Here is a 20,730-nt window from a genome sequence, read left to right on the forward strand (position 1 = left end):
CGAATCATCTCCTCTTTAAAGTTCTGGAACTTGTTAGAGCAATCAGCCTTTGCCTCCCAGATAGCTGTGCCCCATTCTCGAGCCCGGCCAGTAAGGAGTGAAATGACGTAAGCAACCCGAGCTCTCTCTCTAGAGTATGTGTTGGGTTGGAGAGAGAACACAATCTCACACTGCGTGAGAAAGGAGCGGCACTCAGTGGGCTGCCCGGAGTAGCAAGGTGGGTTATTAACCCTAGGTTCTGGAGGCTCGGCAGGCCAGGAAGTAACAGGTGGCACGAGACGTAGACTCTGGAACTGTCCAGAGAGGTCGGAAACCTGAGCGGCCAGGTTCTCCACGGCATGGCGAGCAGCAGACAATTCCTGCTCGTGTCTGCCGAGCATGGCTCCTTGGATCTCGACGGCAGTGTAACGAGCGTCTGAAGTCGCTGGGTCCATTCCTTGGTCGGTTCCTTCTGTCATGCAGGTGAAAGAGGACCCAAAAGCGACTTGGCGAAAACAGAGTCTTTAATCCAGTAAAGTAAATACAAACAAAAAACACAACTTTCACTCGAAATGACGAGGACAAACTGGAGACTCGATCTTGAACAGCAGGTGAACAGCAGGTTGCCTCGGGAAGGCACTTGAACCAGACAGACTCAGACACCTGCTCACCACGCAGCATCTGAGGAAAACACGACACGACAGGGCGATACACAAACACAGCACGGTGAATTCTAGACAAGGAACCGACAGGACAGGAACGGAACACAAAGGAAGAAATAGGGACTCTAATCAGGGGAAAGGATCGGGAACAGGTGTGGGAAGACTAAATGATTGATTAGGGGAATAGGAACAGCTGGGAGCAGGAACGGAACGATAGAGAGAAGAGAGAGCGAGAGAGCGAGAGAGGGAGGAGGAGAGAGAGGGATAGAAAAAGGGAAAGAACCTAATAAGACCAGCAGAGGGAAACGAATAGAATGGGAAGCACAGGGACAAGACAAGATAATAAATGACAAAACATGACACTGTCTTGGCATGGACCATGATAGATTGTTGGTAATGTTGACACCAAGGCACTTCAAACTCTCGACACGCTCCACTACAGCCCCGTTGATGTTAATGGGCCGTCCTCCTTTTCCTGTAGTCCACGATCATCTCCTTTTTCTTGCTCACATTGAAGGAGAGATTGTTGTTCCTGGTATCACATGGCAAGGTCTCTGACCTCGTTCCTATAGGCTGTCTCATCATTGTCGGTGATCAGGCCTACCAAAAGAAAATATATTTGTCCAGTTTGAGGTCAGTAATCGCTGTTCTGATGTCCAGAAGCGATTTCCGTTCATAATAGATGGTAGGAGCAACTTTTATGTACAAAATAAGTGACAAACAATGCAAAAACAAACAAAATAGTACAGTTGGTTAGGAGCCCGTAAAACGGCAGTTAGACTCTTACCCGTATATATGGATTAATGCTTTTTCCTCTGTTATGAATGCCACTGTTGCCCTTAGTTTGAAGATGTTATCCGGAGACAGGTGTTTTATACAACATTCCTCTTTCAGTGTTTTTGCACTCTCTCTGCATTTGGCAATCATCTCTCTGCTTCCACTAGGAATTCCACTGATTTCAAAACTCAGTAAACTTATTCCATGACAACGACACCATTTATTCCTCAACATTATAATCAGAAAATTGTCTAGTTCAATGGTAATGTTTATACCTACAGTACCAGTCAAAAGTTTGGACACACCTATTCATTCAAGTTTTTTATTTTGACTATTTTCTACATTGTAGAATAATAGTGAAGACATCAAAACTATGAAATAACACATCATGTAGTAACCAAAAAAGTGTTTAACAACTATCAAAATACATCTGAAATTCTTTAAAGTAGCCACCCCTTCCTTCCCTTGATGACAGCTTGGCACGATCTTGGTATTCTTTCATCCAGCTTCATGAGGTTTTCACCTGGAATGCATTTCAATTAACAGGTGTGCCTTGTTAAAAGTTCATTTCCTTTTTAATGTGTTTGAGCCAATCAGTTGTGTTGTGACAAGGTAGGAGTGGTATACAAAAGATAGCCCTATTTGGTAAAAGTCCATATTATGGCAAGAGCAGCTCAAATTTGCAAAGAGAAACGGCATATTTCTCTGCAGATCTATTTAAGCTCTGTCTGGTTGGACGGAGAGTGTCGCTGCACAGCTATTTTCAGGTCTCTCCAGAGATGTTAGATTGGGTTCAAGTCCGGGCTATGGCTGGGTCACCCAAGGACATTCAGAGACTTGTGCCGAAGCCACTCCTGCGTTGTCTTGGCTGTGTGCTTAGGGTCATTGTCCTGTTGGAAGGTGAATCTTCGCCCCAGTCTGAGGTCCTGAGCACTCTGGAACAGGTTTCGCTTTGTCATTGTGGGTTATTTTGTGTAAATTTATGAAGAAAACAAATAATTTAATGTATTTTAGTACAAGGCTGTAACATAACAAAATGTGGAAAAAGTCAAGGGGTCTGAATGCTTTCCGAATGCACTGTAGGTAAGCTATTTGGTTAACTATTTAACTAACTATTTAGCAGTCTCATGGTAGAATCTATTCAGGAGCAATTTGGTCCCAGACTTCACGCTCTAGTACAGTTTGCCATGCGGCAGCAGAGAGAACATTCTATGACTTGGGTGGCTGGAGTCTTTGACAATTTTATTTGACACCACCTGGCCTAGAGGTCCTGGATGGCAGGGAGTTCAACCCCAGTGATGTACTGGGCCGTACGTACTACTCTCTGTAGGGTCTTGCGGTTAGAAGCAGTTGTGATACCAAGCGGTGATGCAACCAGTCAAGATGTTCTCAATGGTGCAGCTGTAGTACTTGTTGATGATCTGAGGGCCCATGCCAAATATTTTTAGCCCTCTGAGGTGGAAGAGGCGTTGTCGTGCCCTCTTCATTACTGTGTTGGTGTGTTTTGGATTATAATAGATCCTTAGCGAGTGGACACAGAGGCACTTGAAGTTATCGACCCGCTCCACAACAGCCCAATCGATGTGAATGTGTTGCCTACCCTTACCACCTGGGGGCAGCCCATCAGGAAGTCCAGGATCCAGTTGCAGAGGGAGGTGTTCAGTCCCAGGAACCTTAGCTTAGCTTAGTGCTCCTGAGTGGTGCAGCGGTCTAAGGCACTGCATCTCAATGTAAGTCCCTGGCTCGAAACCAGGCTGTAACATATCCGGCCGTGACTGGGAGTCCTACAGGGTGGTGCACAGTTGGCCCAGCGTCGTCTGGGTTTGGCTGGGGTAGGCCCTCATTGTAAATAAGCATTTGTTCTTAACTGACTTGCCTAGTTAAGTAAAGGTTACATTAAAAAAAAAATATACAACAAGTAGTGATAAGCTTGGAGAGCACTATGGTGTTGAATGCTGAGCTGTGGTCTATGAACATTATTCTCACATAGGTGTTCCTTTTGTCCAGGTGGGAAAGGGCAGTGTGGAGTGCAATAGAGATTGTGTTATCTGTGGATCCGTTTGGGTGATATGCCAGTAACAGTGGGTCCAGTGTTTCTGGGATGATGGTGTTGATGTGAGCCATGACCAGCCTTTCAAAGCTCATACATTGAACACAGCTCTCTGTTCCCTGAACACAGATTGGTCAGTTCTTTGGGGAGGTGGACCCAGTCGTGATGATCAGTCTGGTCAACACATCTCTGTACTTCAACAAGACCTACGACTACCAGTCAGTCTGCAACCCTGAGAGAGACTGCAAGGCTGCTGCAGGGCCACGATCTGTCTACGTGGTGAGACACACACAGCGCGCACCCACAGCACATACCCACATGAATGCATTAATGCATGATCTTGCTTTGGTTACCTTTCATGCTACACGTGAATTTGTAGTTATAATGGTACAACATGTTTGTTGTGGCTAAAATGGCTTTGGAAAGTATTCAGACCCCTTCACTTTCTCCACATTTTGTCATGTTACAGCCTTATTCTAAAATGTTTTAAAGAAAAAATTGTCCTCATCAATCTACACACAATACCCCATAATAAGAAGTTGAAAACAGTTTTTTAGAGGTTTTTGCAAATGTATAAAAGGTAATCAGACCCTTTGCTATGAGACTCGAAATTGAGCTCAGGTTTCCACTGATCATTCTCGAAATGTTTTTACAACTTCATTAGAGTCCACCTATGGTAAATTCAATTGAATGGACATGACTTGGAAAGGCACACACCTGTCTATATAAGGTCCTACAGTTGACAGTGCACGTCAGAGTAAAAACCTAGCCATGATGTCAAATGAATTGTCCGTAGAGCTCCGAGACAGGATTGTGTCGAGGCACAGATCTGGGTTTAGGTACAAAATATATATGCAGCATTGAAGGTCCCCAAGAACCCAGTGGCTTCCATCATTCTTAAATGGAAGAAGTTTGGAACCACCAAGACTATTCCTTGAGCTGGCTGCCTGGCCAAACTGAGCAATCAGGGGAGAAGGGCCATGGTCAGGGAGGTGACCAAGAACCCGATAGTCACTCTGACAGAGCTCCAGAATTCGTCTTTGTAGATGGGAGAACCTTCCAGAAGGACAACCATCTTTGCAGCACTCCACCAATCAGGCCTTTATGGTAGAGTGGCCAGATGGAATCCACTCTTCAGTAAAAGGCACATGACAACTCGCTTAGAGTTTGCCAAAAGGCACCTACAGGACTCTCAGACCATGAGAAATAATATTCTCTGGTCTGACGAAACCAAGATTGAACTCTCTGGCCTGAATGCCAAGCATCATATCTGGAGGAGGGCAGGCACTGCTCATCATCTGGCCAATACCATTCCTATGGTGACGCATGGTGGTGGCAGGATCATGCTGTGGGGATCTTAATCAGCAGCAGGGACTGGGAAACTAGTCATGCTCGAGGGAAAGATGAACGCAGCAAAGTACAGAGAGATCCTTGATGAAAACCTGCTCCAAAGCGCTCAGGACCTTAGACTGGGACGAAGGTTCACCTTCCAACAGGACAACGACCCAAAGCACACAGACAAGGTGATGCAGGAGAGGCTTCGGGACAAATCTCTGAATGTCCTTGAGTGGCCCAGCCCAGATTTAAACCCAATCAGACATCTCTGGAGAGACCTGAAAATAGCTGTGCAGCAACGCTCCCATCCAACCTGATAGAGCTTGAGAGGGTCTGCAGAGACGAATGGGAGAAACTCACCAGATACAAGTGTGCCAAGCTTGTAGAGTCATACCTAAGAAGACTTGAGGCTTTAATTGCTGCCAAAGGTGATTGAACAAAGTACTGAGTAAAGGGTCTGAATACTTGTATAAATGTGGTATTTCAGTTTATTAAATTTTTTATCAAAATTGTACAAAAATCTAAAAACCTGTTTTTGCTTCTTCATTGTGGTGTATTGTGTGTATATTGAAGAGGTTACTGTTTTAGTAAATAAATTTTAGAATAAGACTGTAACGTAACAAAATGTGGAAAAAGTGAAGGGGCTTTGGACTATTTATTTGGAGATGTAAGCACAGATGTATTTGTGTTGTGTTTTTGGTTGTGTATGGTAACAGTTATGTAGTCTCTCTCTCTCTCTCTCTCTCTCTCTCTCTCTTTCTCTAGTGGACTCAGATGATGACATGTCTGCTAACATGTTTAAGGAGAGTTGTATCACAGAGCAGACTCAGTATTTCTTTGACAACGAAGAGAGATCCCACTCGGGAGTCCTCGACTGTGGAAACTGCTGTGTGTGTGTGTGTGTGTGTGTGTGTGTGTGTGTGTGTGTGTGTGTGTGTGTGTGTGTGTGTGTGTGTGTGTGTGTGTGTGTGTGTGTGTGTGTGTGTGTGTGTGTGTGTGTGTGTGTGTGTGTGTGTGTGTGTGTGTGTGTGTGTGTGTGTGATGTAAGGGTCGATTCCAATTTCCTCTTTCCTGGATAATAGCTTGTTGTGGGCAATAATATCTTAACTGTGAATATGCAGTATATGTGATATTTTATACAACGGGTGCGTCTCATCCTGAATGCTGATTGGTTAAAACTGCATTCCAGACGGTGTTTATTCCACAAGTTACCACTAAGACGCTTTAATGCCTATTTACTCTGTTCCATCTAACTGCGCAATCCACTGTCTCATCGGCCCAGCCAGACAATTATATAAACTTGATCTCCACTATAAAAAGCATCTACACTTTCTCACATTTCTTTTTGACTAACTTTTAGTTTTCGACAGCGAAGATTTCTGTAAACCTTGATTTCTGTCTCTCTGAAATTTGCCACATTGTTTCAATATACAAATTCGATCTCCAGTTGTTTAAAAAAAATGTCTAACTAGGCAAGTCAGTTAAGAACAAATTCCTATTTCCAATGTCGGCCTACCAGGGAACAGTGGGTTAACTGCCTTGTTCAGGGGCAGATCGACAGATTTTTTCCTTGTCAGCTCTGGGATTCAATCCAGAAGCCTTTTGGTTACAGGCCCAACGCTCCAACCACTAGGCTATAATGAACATGTCTGGAGTTGGGATGAGACAGACAGGCAGCTTTTCTCAGCCAGCCGAGATCATGAATGGATATATACAAAGAAAGATCAATAGAAAACAGGTCAAACGAAACGAAGTGCAGCTAGTTTACAGTCTTTCCTGCTTCAGTTTGAAGTGATTGTGTCAGCTGTGTTGTTGGATAGCTCTGAACAACATTGTCCTGACGAGAGAGCACATTTTCTTTGCCAGGTGAAATTGTGCATCATTAGCTTATTGTTATGGATGTATCCAAATACATGTCACTAGAAAACAGCTTAAACAAATGCAAATTAAGCTACTTTGTTGTTATTCTGGCTGCACTGTTTGACGGGACTGTAAATTAGCCATTCGTTGGCTAGCTATCAAGTAAGGGATGATAATGTTGCAAGCCAGTGTGGCGATAGAACATTTATAATGAATGACTGGATCGCATCCATAGATACAGAACAAAATGACTTAACCACTGGGTAACGTCTCTGGCATCGGAACCGATAGACCGAACGACCAGCCGGCTTTGGTAGCAACCCTAGATTTGTGTCAGGAGAATATCTTGTGGATTAAATAGTATGAATAAATTCATTAAAATAACGTTTTTAATAAAAAATACTATACCAGTCAAAAGTTTGGACACACCTACTCATTCCATGGTTTTTCTTTATGTTTTAATATTTTCTACATTGTAGAATAATAGTGAAGACATCAAAACTATGAAATAACACATGAAATCATGTAGTAACCAAAAAAAGTGTATTTGAGATTCTTCAAAGTAGCCCCTCTTTGCCTTGATGACAGTTTTGCACAATTGTGGCATTCTCTCAACAGCTTCATGAGGTAGTCATCTGGAATGCATTTCAATTAACAGGTGTGCCTTGTTAAAAGTTCATTTGTGGAATTTATTTCCTTCTTAATGCATTTCAGCCAATCAGTTGTGTTGTGACAAGGTAGGGGTAGTATACAGAAGATAGCACTATTTGGTAAAAGACAAAGTCCATTTTATGGCAAGCTCCAATAAGCAAAGAGAAATGACAGTCCGTCATTACTTTAAGACATGAAAGTCAACCAATACAGAAAACTTTAAGATCTTTTAAAGTTTATTTAAGTGCAGTCGCAAAAACCATCAAGCGCTATGATGAAACTGGCTCTCCTGAGGACCGCCACAAGAATGGAAGACCCAGAGTTATCTTTGCTGCAGAGGATAAGTTCATGAGCGTTCCCAGCCTCAGATTGCAGCCCAAATAAATGCTTCACAGAGTTCAAGTAACAGACACATCTCAACATCAACTGTTCAAAGTAGACTGCGTGAATCAGGTCTTCCTGTTAATTTAAATGCATTCCAGGTGACTACCTCATGAAGCTGGTTGAGAGAATGCCAAGAGTGTGCAAAGCTGTCATCAAGGCAAAGGGTGGCTACTTTGAAGAATCTCAAATATGAAATATGTTTAGATTTGTTTAAAACTTTTTTGTTTGCTACATGATTCCATATGTGTTATTTCAATGTTTTGATGACTTCACTATTATTCTACAATGTAGAAAATATTCAAAAAAAAAAAAACTTGAATGAGTAGGTATGTCCAAACTTTTGACTGCTACTGTAGGTCCCTAAGGTTATCTTACAGGACAAAGCATGAATAAAGATATGTGTACTAGACCAGAGGTCTCGAAGCCTAGCAAATGAGAATTGATCATACAATGGCATTTAATTTAATTTATAACATCTGAAGAAGTAACCTTTCATCCCAAAACCAACCACCATTGACCAATCAAATGATTACAGTAACTTAAACACTCCCAGGCCCAATCTCCACAGGGTGTCACAGCATTTAAATGTTTGTGTGGAGGGTGAGACCAATGTAAATAAGACAGAATTCCTGAGAAGATCATAAAATATTTTTGCATATATTAATTCAGAGTTCACCCTATACAGATACAACTAACCCCCAAGATTATGTACATACTGGTTGATAACATCAAAGTTATCCTCAGTGAACAAGTTTCAGATAGATACCATACATGGATACTATACTATTTTTATATCACATTTAATATTCATTGCTCTGAATACTGTAACAGAGATATTTACATGTTGACCCTTCAGAGAGGGAAGGGTTGACTAGTCTTTGGGCATTGTCCTTTGTTCCTGCACCATTTGCCATGCAGGTGTCAGAGAGCATATAAAATTAGGGCCGAGCCTACAAGCTCATCCCGATATGTCATCCTCTGGTGGGGTAGCTCCGGAATGAGATCAGTTTCCTGCCCTCCTCTGTGTTTTCCTGCTATTTCCAGGCAGCTGCTGCCGGCTTGGCTCTGATCAGCTGCACATTACCTTGATCTGTTAGGAGCTGGACACAGAGGGAAGCACTGTTTACTGAGAGCTCTCTCCCGTTTACCCCTGTTTATGTACTGCAACTCACACATGATGTGGGGGTTGAATGTAGGTAGAAATGCAGTGGGTATATGAGCCACATGTGCCTGACTTTCTTTCTCTTCAACATTAACAACTAAAGACAATTAAACTTTGAGTGCCATAAAGAAAGAGCCATTCCACAGACTGCGAGTGTTGCTCCATTGCCCTGTAGTATGTGTGTGATTTATTATTGTCTCTGTGTATGTCTGAACCAGATTTTTATTACCATGGTAAGCACGTGTGTGATGATGCGAGTGGCAGGAACGGACAGCTTTTTAAAAACTTCTTATGGCTAGGGGTTCCGCTAGCGGCACCCCTCGACAACATACCGCTGAAAAGGCAGCGCGCAAAATCTAAAATATTTTTTTTAAATATGTAACTTTCACACATTAACAAGTGCAATACACCAAATGAAAGATAAATTTATTGTTAATCTACCCATCGTGTCCGATTTCAAAAATGCTTTACAGAGAAAGCACAACATATGTTAGGTCAGAGCCAAGTCACAAAAACACACACAGCCATTTTTACAGCCAAAGGGAGCAGTCGCAAAAAGCAGAAATATTGATCAAATGAATCACTAACCTTCATCAGATGACACTCATAAGACATCATGTTACACAATACATGTATGTTTTGTTCGATAAAGTGCATATTTATATCCAAAAATCTCAGTTTACATTGGCGCGTTACTTTCAGTAATGTTTTGCTTCCAAAACATCTGGTGATTTTGCAGAGAGCCACAGAAATAATCATAATAAACATTGATAAAAGATACAAGTGTCATTCACAGAATTAAAGATGGACTTCTTCTTAATGCAACCACTGTGTCAGATTTTTTCTAAACTTGGAAAAACGGAAAAAGCACACCATGCAATAATCTGAGTACGGCGCTCAGAGACCAAACCAGCCAAAGAAATATCCGCCATGTTGTGGAGTCAACATTAGTTAGAAATAGCATTATAAATATTCACTTACCTTTGATGATCTTCGTCAGAATGCACTCCCAGGAATCCCAGTTCCACAATAAATGTTTGATTTGTTCGATAAAATTAACCATTTATGTCAAAATTCCTCCTTTTTGTTAGCGCTTTCAACCCAGTAATCCATCTACATGAGGCACGAGTACTAGGTCCAGACCAATTCCAAAAGTTCCGCTACAGCCCGTAGAAACATGTCAAACGATGTATAGAATCAATCTTTAGGATGTCTTTAACATAAATCTTCAATAGTGTTCCAACCGGAGAATTCCATTGTCTGTAGAAAAGCAATGGAACACCTCTCACGTGAACGAGCTTCACGAGCTTGTGGCCAGACCACTGACTCAAAGAGCCCTTATGAGCCCCTCCTTTACAGTAGAAGCCTCAAACAAGTTTCTAAAGACTGTTGACGTCTAGTGGAAGCCTTGGGAGGTGCAATTTGACCCCATAGACACTGTGTATTCAATAGGCCAAGCTTTGAAAAACTACAAACTGTCACGCCTTGGTCATTGTATCTTGTGTTTTTGTTATATGTTTGGGTAGGCCAGGGTGTGACATGGGTTTATATGTTGTATTTCGTATTGGGGTTTGTATTAATTGGGAGTGTGTACTATTAGGGGTGTGTCTAGTTAGGCTTGGCTGCCTGAGGCGATTCCTAATTGGAGTCAGCTGATTCTCGTTGTCTCGGATTGGGAACCGTATTTAGGTAGCCTGAGTGCGCGTTGTATTTGGTGGGTGATTGTACCTGTCTCTGTGTTAGTCACCAGATAGGCTGTAATTAGTTTCTCTCGTTTATTGTTTTCTTCTTCAGTTATCTCATGTACCGCATTATCTTCATTAAAAGTCATGAGTAACCTACACGCTGCATTTCGGTCTGACTCTCTTCAAACAACAGACGAACTACGTTACAGAATCACACACCACCATTCACAGGCCGAGCAGCGTGTGAACTGGCAGGATCTAAAGGAGGACGTTATGGAAGGCAGAAGCAGGGATTATACCGACCCAGAGCGAGTGCAGGAGCCCGCCTGGGATTCCCTACAGCAATGCGAAGAGGGCTATACACGTATGGAATCGAAAAGGAAAGCACGGTTATACAGAGCGAAAACCGAATGTAACGGGGGAAAGCGCAGAGAGAGAGTGGCGAGAGAGAGAGAGAGAGTCAGGAATCAGACCTGAGCCTACTCTCCCTGTTAATCGTGAAGAGCAGTTGCAATGGGAGAGACTGCATCATTTGGAGATTTGGACATGGGAGGAGGAATTAGACGGTAAAGGACCCTGGGCGCAGCCGGGAGAATATCGCCGTCCCAAGGAGGAAATAGAAGCAGCTAAAGCGGAGAGGCGCAAGTATGAGGAGGCAGCACGGCGACGCGGTTGGAAACCGGAAAGTCACCCCAAGAAAAATATTGGGGGGGGCTAAAAGGGAGAATAGTTATGCCAGGTAGCAGACCTGCGCATACTCCCTGTGTTCACCATTGGGCTAGAGAGACCGGGCAGGCACCGTGTTATGCTATGGAGCGCACGGTGTTTCCAGTGCGGGTGCAGAGCCAGCTGCGACACATACCAGCCCTTCCTATTGGCCGGGCTAGAGTGGGCATCGAGCCAGGTAAGCTTGGGCAGGCTCGGTGCTCAAGAGCTCCAGTGCGCCTGCACGGTCCGGTCTATCCAGAGCCACCTCTACACACCAGTCCTCCGGTAGCAGCTCCCCGCACCAGGCTTCCTGTGCGTGTCCTTGCGCCAGTACCACCAGTTCCAGCACCACGCACCAGGCCTCCAGTGCGCCTCGCCTGTGCAGCACAGCCAGTGCTTTTCTCCCCTCCTGTGCTATCGGAGTCTCCAGCCTGTTTAGCGCAGCCAGAGCCTTTCTCCTCTCCTGCGCTGCCGGAGTCTCCTGTCTGTCCAGCGCTACCAGTCGGCCCAGCGCGTCCAGTGCGCCTCGCCTGTTCAGCGCAGCCAGAGCTTTTCTCCTCTCCTGCACTGTTGGAGTCTCCCGCCTGTTCAGCGCAGCCAGAGCCTTTCTCCTCTCCTGCGCTGCCGGAGTCTCCTGTCTGCCCAGCGCCGCCAGTCGGCCCAGCGTCACCAGTCTGCCAAGATACACCAGAAGTGCCAGTCTGCCAGGATCCGCCAGAAGTGCCAGTCTGCCAAGATCTTCTAGATCGGCCAGACAACCTGAATCATCCAGGTCCACCAGCCAGCCAGGATTTACCGGAGCCTACTACCTGCCTGAGCTTCCTCTCAGTACTGAGCTTCCTCTCAGTACTAGGCTTCCTCTCTGTACTGGGCTCCCTCTCAGTACCGGGCTTCCCCTCAGTACCGGGCTGCTTCGGTCCCGGGCTGCTCCTCTGTCCCGGGCTGCCCCTCTGTCCTGAGATGCCCCTCTGTCCTGAGATGCCCCTCTATCCTGAGATGCCCCTCTATCCTGAGATGCCCCTCTATCCTGAGTTGCCCCTCTGTCCCGAGCTGCCCCTCTGTCCCGAGCTGCCCCTCTGTCCCGAGCTGCCCCTCTGTCCCGAGCTGCCCCTCTGTCCCGAGCTGCCCCTCTGTCCCGAGCTGCCCCTCTGTCCCGAGCTGCCCCTTTGTCCCGAGCTGCCCTCGGTCCCGAGCTGCCCCTCAGTTATGTGGGGATCAGGGTGAGGACTATTAGGCCATGGTCGGCGGAGAAGGTGGATTATCCTAGGACGCGAAGGGGAGGAACTAGGACATTTATGGAGTGGGGTCCACGTCCCGAGCCAGAACCGCCACCATGGACAGACGCCCACCCGGACCCTCCCTATGCTCTTGAGGTGCGTCCCGGAGTCCGCACCTTAGGGGCGGGGGGTTCTGTCACGCCTTGGTCATTGTATCTTGTGTTTTTGTTATATGTTTGGGTAGGCCAGGGTGTGACATGGGTTTATATGTTGTATTTCGTATTGGGGTTTGTATTAATTGGGAGTGTGTACTATTAGGGTGTGTCTAGTTAGGCTTGGCTGCCTGAGGCGATTCCTAATTGGAGTCAGCTGATTCTCGTTGTCTCGGATTGGGAACCGTATTTAGGTAGCCTGAGTGCGCGTTGTATTTGGTGGGTGATTGTACCTGTCTCTGTGTTAGTCACCAGATAGGCTGTAATTAGTTTCTCTCGTTTGTTGTTTTCTTCTTCAGTTATCTCATTTACCGCATTATCTTCATTAAAAGTCATGAGTAACCTACACGCTGCATTTCGGTCTGACTCTCTTCAAACAACAGACGAACTACGTTACACAAACCTCATATTTCCCACTTCATGGTTGGATTTTTCTCAGGTTTTCACCTGCCATATGAGTTATGTTATACTCACAGACATCATTCAAACAGTTTTAGAAATTTCAGAGTGATTTCTATCCAAATCTAGCAGTTCACTCTGGGCACTCTTTTCATCCAAACGTGAAAATGCTGCCCCCTATCTCAAACAGGTTTTAATTTACTCTCATCTGAGGCAGTTGAAGAACATGTCGTGTGAAAACTTTGTTAGTCTTTTGGTAGTGTGTTTCCCTATGTGTTTGGGTTGGAATCTGGTAGAGCTGTTTCTCTCCGGCTCTCTCCTGGAATAATAGTGAATTACATTGAAGGAATAATAGGACATTCCATAGAAGGGAAGTGCAGTGGCATGTGTTCACGGATGCCAAGGAAGGCCAAGCTTCTCCCTATAAAATCAAATAATTATAAAAATGTATCTTTCGTTTCTCTGTTTCATAATGTTCCTTCAATTGGCAAGTGGCTTTCTCAACTGAGGAATCAGAGTGAGGAATCAGATCCCCTGTATCTGATGCTATATGGTCAAAAAAGAGTAGGACATGTTGGCATGTTGCTGCCAGTATCATTGAATTCAATAGCAAGTGACACCAGCTAGCATTTGGCCTCCCTTGATAATTCCGATAACCAATCAGTGTTGATCTGAGCTGAGTGAGCTCAACTGTGAATGGTCCTGGCACAGCAAAACATATGTAATTTCAAGGAAGGCCATTTTGGATTTGACTTCCTACCAATCAAATCACACCAAAGAAAAATGTAATTGTTAGCTTATGGTGTGTGTCGTTGTCCTTCAGTAGCTAGCTATGGGGATGAAGAGTTTCTAGTTTAAAACGATTTTGTAGCAGCTGAAAATCAAGGAGAATGGGAGGCCAATTCCAAAATAGGGTATGGTGCAGGGGAGATGAGCATGGGATGGAACCTAATCTTTGAACACTGAAAATTACAATAGGACCGACTGGCTAGCTGGGAGTGCTAGGCTAAAGAAGCTGTTTTGCTGGCCATGCCTTCTATTAGACAAAATTACATATTTGCTCAACAACCATTGGGGCACCACTGTTTTTTCTTATCTTGCAAACCTGGGCAGGTCCCTTGACCGACATAGAAAGAAAAAAAACACATTATGGCAAACCTAAAACTTAATCTCTTTGGTAGAGTTCAGATCAACAAGACTTCGACCAGGCTTCAGTGATCCATGTCCAGAGGCACAATGAATGTGTGAAGAAAAACAGAGACATTTTAGTAATGACATTATTACAACTTGAGCAAACCAGCTGTGAAATTAACTTTGCCAACTAAATTTAACTTGCATTTGCCTATGCTGTGTAGGTCACGTAACTATTTGTTAAATGCAATATTTTCTTTGTACACTTAAACATAACAGATGTTGCTCTCCGGTTTTAACTGTGATGAAACACAAATGTACAGTGCCTTTAGAAAGTATTCACACCCCTTGACTTTTTCCATGTTTGCCCGACCACCTCGATTATGTCTTATGTTGCAAAATTTGTAATTGTGTTTTTACATTGTAAAGAAAGGTATATCATAAACTGCAGTTGAGGAACAATGGGAAAGTAATTCTGCTTTGAAAGACGTAACCCCACTTTTGAGAAAATGTAGTTCGCACAAGTAGTTAGCAAAACAATGAACCATAATCCCAACAAATACAGTTAAAACGGAGTGTCAAAGCTAGCCACCATGCATGAAATGCTGTAGTATGAATCTTCAGGTAGATGAAGCTAACCAACTAGGTTCAATGCTAGCTAGCTAGCTAACATTACATCAAATCAAATTTTATTGGTCATGTAGACGTGTTTAGCAGATGTTATTGTGGATGTTTTGAAATTATTGTGTTTCTAGCTCCAATAGTGCAGTAATATCAAACAAGTATTATCTAACAATTTCACAACAATACACACAATACACACACATCTGAAGTAATGGAATGGAATTAACAATATATAACTATTTGGACGAGCAATGTCAGAGTGGCATAGACTAAGATACAGTAGAATAGAATAGAATACAGTATATACAGTGGGGAGAACAATTATTTTATACACTGCCGATTTTGCAGGTTTCCCTACTTACAAAGCATGTAGATATCTGTAATTTTTTATCATAGGTACACTTCAACTGTGAGAGACGGAATCTAAAACAGAAATCCAGAAAATCACATTGCATGATTTTTAAGTAATTAATTAGCATTTTATTGCATGACATCGTCAATGTTATTGTCAGAGGCTACCCGGAACATATCCCAGTCCGCGGGATCAAAACAATCTTAAAGTGTCGATTCTGATTGGTCAGACCAACATTGAATAGTCCTTAGCACGGGTACTTCCTGTTTGAGTTTCTGCCTACAGGAAGGGAGAAGCAAAATGGAGTTGTGATCAGATATGCAGAAGGGAGGGCGGGGAGTGCCTTGTAGGCATGCCGGAAGTTGGAGTAGCAGTTGTCAACTGTTGTAGCAGCGCGAGTTCTTCAGCCAATGTGTTGACAGAACTTTGGTAGCATATTCCTCAAATTTGCTTTGTTAATATTCCCAGCTACAATAAATGTTGCCTCAGGATATGTGGTTTACAGTTTGCATAAAGTCCAGTGAAGTTCTTTGAAGTCTGTCGTGGTATCAGCTTGAGGGGGAATATACATGGCTATGACTATAACTGAATATAATTCTCTTGGGGGGTATACGGTCAGCATTTGATTATGAGGTATTCTAGGTTGGGTGAACAAAAGGACTTGAGTTCCTGTATGTTATCACAATAACACCAACTGGCTGTACAGACTCAGACAGTATATCCCGAGAAACAGAGTATGTTACAATCCCTGATATCTCTCTGGAAGGAAATCCTTGCCATGAGCTCGTAAACTTTATTATCCAGAGGCTGAACATTAACGAGTAATATACTCGGTGGTGGTGTACCTCTTCCTCGCCGGCGATGTTTTGGATCAGCCTCTGGAATCAGTTCAATTACACTGGGGGGGTAAGAACAAAGGATCAGATTTGGGAAAGTCTTATTCCTGTTTGTAATCCTAATAATGCTGGTGAGTTACCACCTCTCTGATATCCAAAAGTTATTCCTGGCTATATGTAATAACACAAAACATTTTCTGGGCTAATACTGTAAGAAATACACACCAAAAAAATCTGCAAATTTGCTTAGGGCCTAGATGCACGGCTGCCATTTCTATTGCCACCATTTTCTGTGATTAGGCTATAACTGGCAATACAATGCAAATACATTTCTGAGAAACCAATAATATTACTACACAGATCACATGTAACATTAGCTAGCAAGCTGACATTCACTAGCTAGCTAACAGTACATTTTAACTTGCAATGAAAACAACTTCCTGACAAAATTTGACATGTATAATACCTGAAAATGTAACTAGACTCTTACCCGTATACGCAGATGAACGCTTCACGGCAGACTGCAACCACTTTCACTGAGTAAGACGTCCTGAGTTGTTGTGGTTTTGATTGTAGCGAAAAAATTGTCAATTTAATCCATTTTGAATTCTGGCTGGAGCACAACAAAATGTGGAATTAGGGGGGTATGAGAGGTATGAATATTTTCGAAATGCACTGTATGTGGTTGAATTTATTCTGCCACTCTGTGACACCTGTATTTTAGAACACTGTCTGTGATATGGCATTATCGGCCTCATTTCGGCTATCACAGTGCCTTAGAAATGCATTTTTAACAACACAATTGTTAAAACATATGTTGGAAAGAAATATATATCAGTTTGGCTTCCCCATTGATTTTGCCCACGCACCGCTACTGGGGAAGTGTTCTCTCATGTGTGTAGTATTTAGATGGTTAGCATTCCTCTCCTCTCATCCTTTTAGTATGTACAGTATAATGTTGAGTAGCTTACTAAGACATGTGAGTGTGAGTGTGTTTTTTCAGGATGTATCGAGCTGAGAAGCTGCCCAACACTAACCTGGTGTTTCTGATCACTGATGCCAAGACCACCTGTCTGTCCTGTGACCCCAGACCACTACGACAGGCAGAGCAACCATGTTTCCTTCCACACACACCCACACACATCCATTTGCAATCATTTTCTAGTCAGTATTACTGCTCGATTAAAACTTTGAGTGGAACATCTGGAACCCATGTTGGGATCACTTTCAATCAGTGTAAAGTGTAAGTGTGTGTGTGCATGTCTACGAGATATATGTGTTTGGGGCTTTAGATTCCTGCTGATGTAAAGTGTCATCATCCCAGGTCAGAGAGATTTCAAACAAAATTTAAAACATACACACTACACTCTATTGCACACAACTAAGGGGCTGTCCAATCACAGTGTCATGTTCAATCATAGGGGTGATATTTATAATGGAATTGTTAAAGTATAACACTCTTCCACAGACAGGGTGATACACAGGTTAGTGTTTTTCGTTATAAATATTGTTCTGGATGCAGCTCTGCAGAGTGGTCACTAGCTGGCACTACTACAATGTCATACAATCTGATTTTAAACCTACTACTACTCTCAACCCTAACCTTAACCACATTGCTAACCCTAATGCCTAAACTTAAATTAAGATCAAAGCAATTTTTTCCCCCATACATTTTTACAAGAGAGACTATTTTGACTTTTCATCCGGCCCATCCAGCGGAAATCACTCAGTTCTGCCTCCAGGACAAGACTCCCAATAAACATCAACCTGCCGGTGATACGTATGAGCTTGTAAGGGAGTGTGTTAAAGATGTGATTTGGAGATGTTTGACCAAGATGCGTCTGTATTTAAGATCAGAGTGCGTGTGTATATTTTTGAGGTTTGTGTTGCAGATTTGTTTGTGCGTTAGTATTTCCTTAGTGTGTGCATGTGCAGCCCAAGGTCCAGATCGCTGTGAGCTAGCTCAGAACCCCAGGTACAGGAAAGGACCTGACGTGTGTTTCGACAACAACGTAGACGTAAGTCAAACACGTGCGCACACATATTTTATTTTTCTCTATCTCTCTCTCTCTCTCTCTTGTTCTCTCTCCCTCTTGATCTCTCTCTCTCTCTCTCTCTCTCTCCCTCTTGATCTCTCTTTCTCTCTCTCTCTCTCTCTCTCTCTCTCTCTCTCTCTCTCTCTTGTTCTCTCTCCCTCTTGATCTCTCTCTCTCTTGTTCTCTCTCCCTCTTGATCTCTCTCTCTCTCTCTCTCTCTCTCTCTCTCTCTCTTGTTCTCTCTCCCTCTTGATCTCTCTCTCTCTCTCTCTCTCTTGTTCTCTCTCCCTCTTGATCTCTTTCTCTCTCTCTCTCTCTCTCTCTTGTTCTCTCTCCCTCTTGATCTCTCTCTCTTTCCATTGCTTGGTTTGGATGTTCTTCATTGCCTGATTGCATGAATTGGTTTGTGTGCGTCTCTGGCCTGTCCCCTTCCTCATGTTGCTGCAGGAGGTGATGCTGAGCCCAGGGATATTCCCTGTCAATAAAAACTGAACTGAGACCTGTGTCTCTCCACCCTGTGTTACACACAGCAACTACTAACTGACCGGAAATCTACTGATAGGCCTTAAACACAACCACTACTATCTATGTGTTAATAAAGATGACCAGGATTCTAGTACTGGAGCTACCTCCTTCAAATAATTAAACACACTTGGATAATCCCAGAGCAAAAGGAAAATAAGGTACCAATACAGTATATTATGTAATTCTCTACCAGGTGAATAGTGTACTGTATTTTTGAGGTTTGTGTTGCAGATTTGTTTGTGCGTTAGTATTTCCTTAGTGTGTGCATGTGCAGCCCAAGGTCCAGATCGCTGTGAGCTAGCTCAGAACCCCAGGTACAGGAAAGGACCTGACGTGTGTTTCGACAACAACGTAGACGTAAGTCAAACACGTGCGCACACATATTTTATTTTTCTCTATCTCTCTCTCTCTCTCTCTCTTGTTCTCTCTCCCTCTTGATCTCTCTCTCTCTCTCTCTCTCTCTCTCTCTCTCTCTCTCTCTTGTTCTCTCTCCCTCTTGATCTCTCTCTCTTTCCATTGCTTGGTTTGGATGTTCTTCATTGCCTGATTGCATGAATTGGTTTGTGTGCGTCTCTGGCCTGTCCCCTTCTTCATGTTGCTGCAGGAGTTGATGCTGAGCCCAGGGATATTCCCTGTCAATAAAAACTGAACGGAGACCTGTATCTCTCCACCCTGTGTTACACACAGCAACTACTAACTGACCGGAAATCTATTGATAGGCCTTAAACACAACCACTACTATCTATGTGTTAATAATGATGACCAGGATTCTAGTACTGGAGCTACCTCCTTCAAATAATTAAACACACTTGGATAATCCCAGAGCAAAAGGAAAATAAGGTACCAATACAGTATATTATGTAATTCTCTACCAGGTGAATAGTGTACTGTAGAGTAAAAGATATCTACCACCTGTTATAGACCTGTCACACACACAGGCCGGTAGTGATGTTTAGGGTGGCCTGGGAATGGAAGATACGGTATTGTACAGCAGACGTAGATCCTCCATGGAGAGTGAAAGTAGGGCTCTCTCCCCACAGCTGAACTATGGAAGTTGCTCTGCAGTCTATATTCCCTGTAAATAGAGGAAGTGCCAGATGGGTTTCCTGCCTTTGAGGGTGTGTAGTACTGTACAGCACGAACACACACACACGAAGGCCAAGGGCACGCATGGATATCCTGAACACTGGCATCAAACAACAGGAGGCTACACACACACACTGAACACACAGGTCACAGTTGCAAATGAGAACCTGTTCTCAACTAGCCTACCTGGTTAAATAAAGGTGAAATAAAAATAAAAAATAAAAAAATTAAATTCTATAATGTTGCACCCTTCTGAACGCAAAAATGTATGTTCTCTATTATTTGCCAGCTTAATCTGAGTTTGAATTATCTGATTGGTGCTTGTCTGTCTGATTAACGGATGTTGTGACCAACAGGAGGATGATTCTGACTGTGGGGGCGGGACCTCTCTAAGCCGCTCCGCTTGGCCCATGTCGGGACTCCAACTACTGCTGCTGTGGCTCCTCACTGGCCCCCGACACTCATGACCCCTACACACACACACACACATCTCAACCAGACAGTGTTTTACATTGGACCGTTTTCTGACTCTCCATCTCCTGAATGTCATCACTGATCTGTTAACGCACTGCCAATATGGAAGAGAAGTCACTCTCCTGCTCTCCAATCATTCTCCAAAGCCAAAGGGGTGCTCTTTCCTCCTTCTCCTCCACCATGTTGACTGAGCTATTCTATTATATGGTGTATTCTTTGGAGCTAACCAAACCTTTTATTCGTCATCATAAATGTACTTATATGTTTTGGTTGGAGTAAGAGGGTTGAGTGTCTGTCCTTTATAATTGACTGATACGAATGATTTAGGCTTAGTTTCTGTTGTTTATGATATTTATTATACTGTACAGTACAGAAAAAATATTATTATGAAGACAACAAAACCTGGAACTGAAATGGAAAGAAAAGTTATTGATAATCCAACGGTTTTGATTTACAGTTGAAGTCGGAAGTTTACATACACCTTTGCCAAATACATTTAAACTTTTTCACAATTCTTGACATTTAATCCTAGTAAAAGTTCCCTGTCTTAGGTAGTTTGGATCACAACTTTATTTTAAGAATGTG

General features: G+C 43.3%; 1 pseudogene; it reads left to right on the top strand.

Annotated features, from left to right (window-relative positions):
- LOC123990043 overlaps positions 1–20,138 on the top strand; it is a 64,419-nt pseudogene extending 44,281 nt beyond the window's left edge.
- Positions 20,139–20,730: the final 592 nt, after the last annotated feature.

This window comes from Oncorhynchus gorbuscha, linkage group LG02 (genome assembly GCF_021184085.1).
Source record: "Oncorhynchus gorbuscha isolate QuinsamMale2020 ecotype Even-year linkage group LG02, OgorEven_v1.0, whole genome shotgun sequence".
Lineage (NCBI taxonomy): Eukaryota > Metazoa > Chordata > Actinopteri > Salmoniformes > Salmonidae > Oncorhynchus > Oncorhynchus gorbuscha.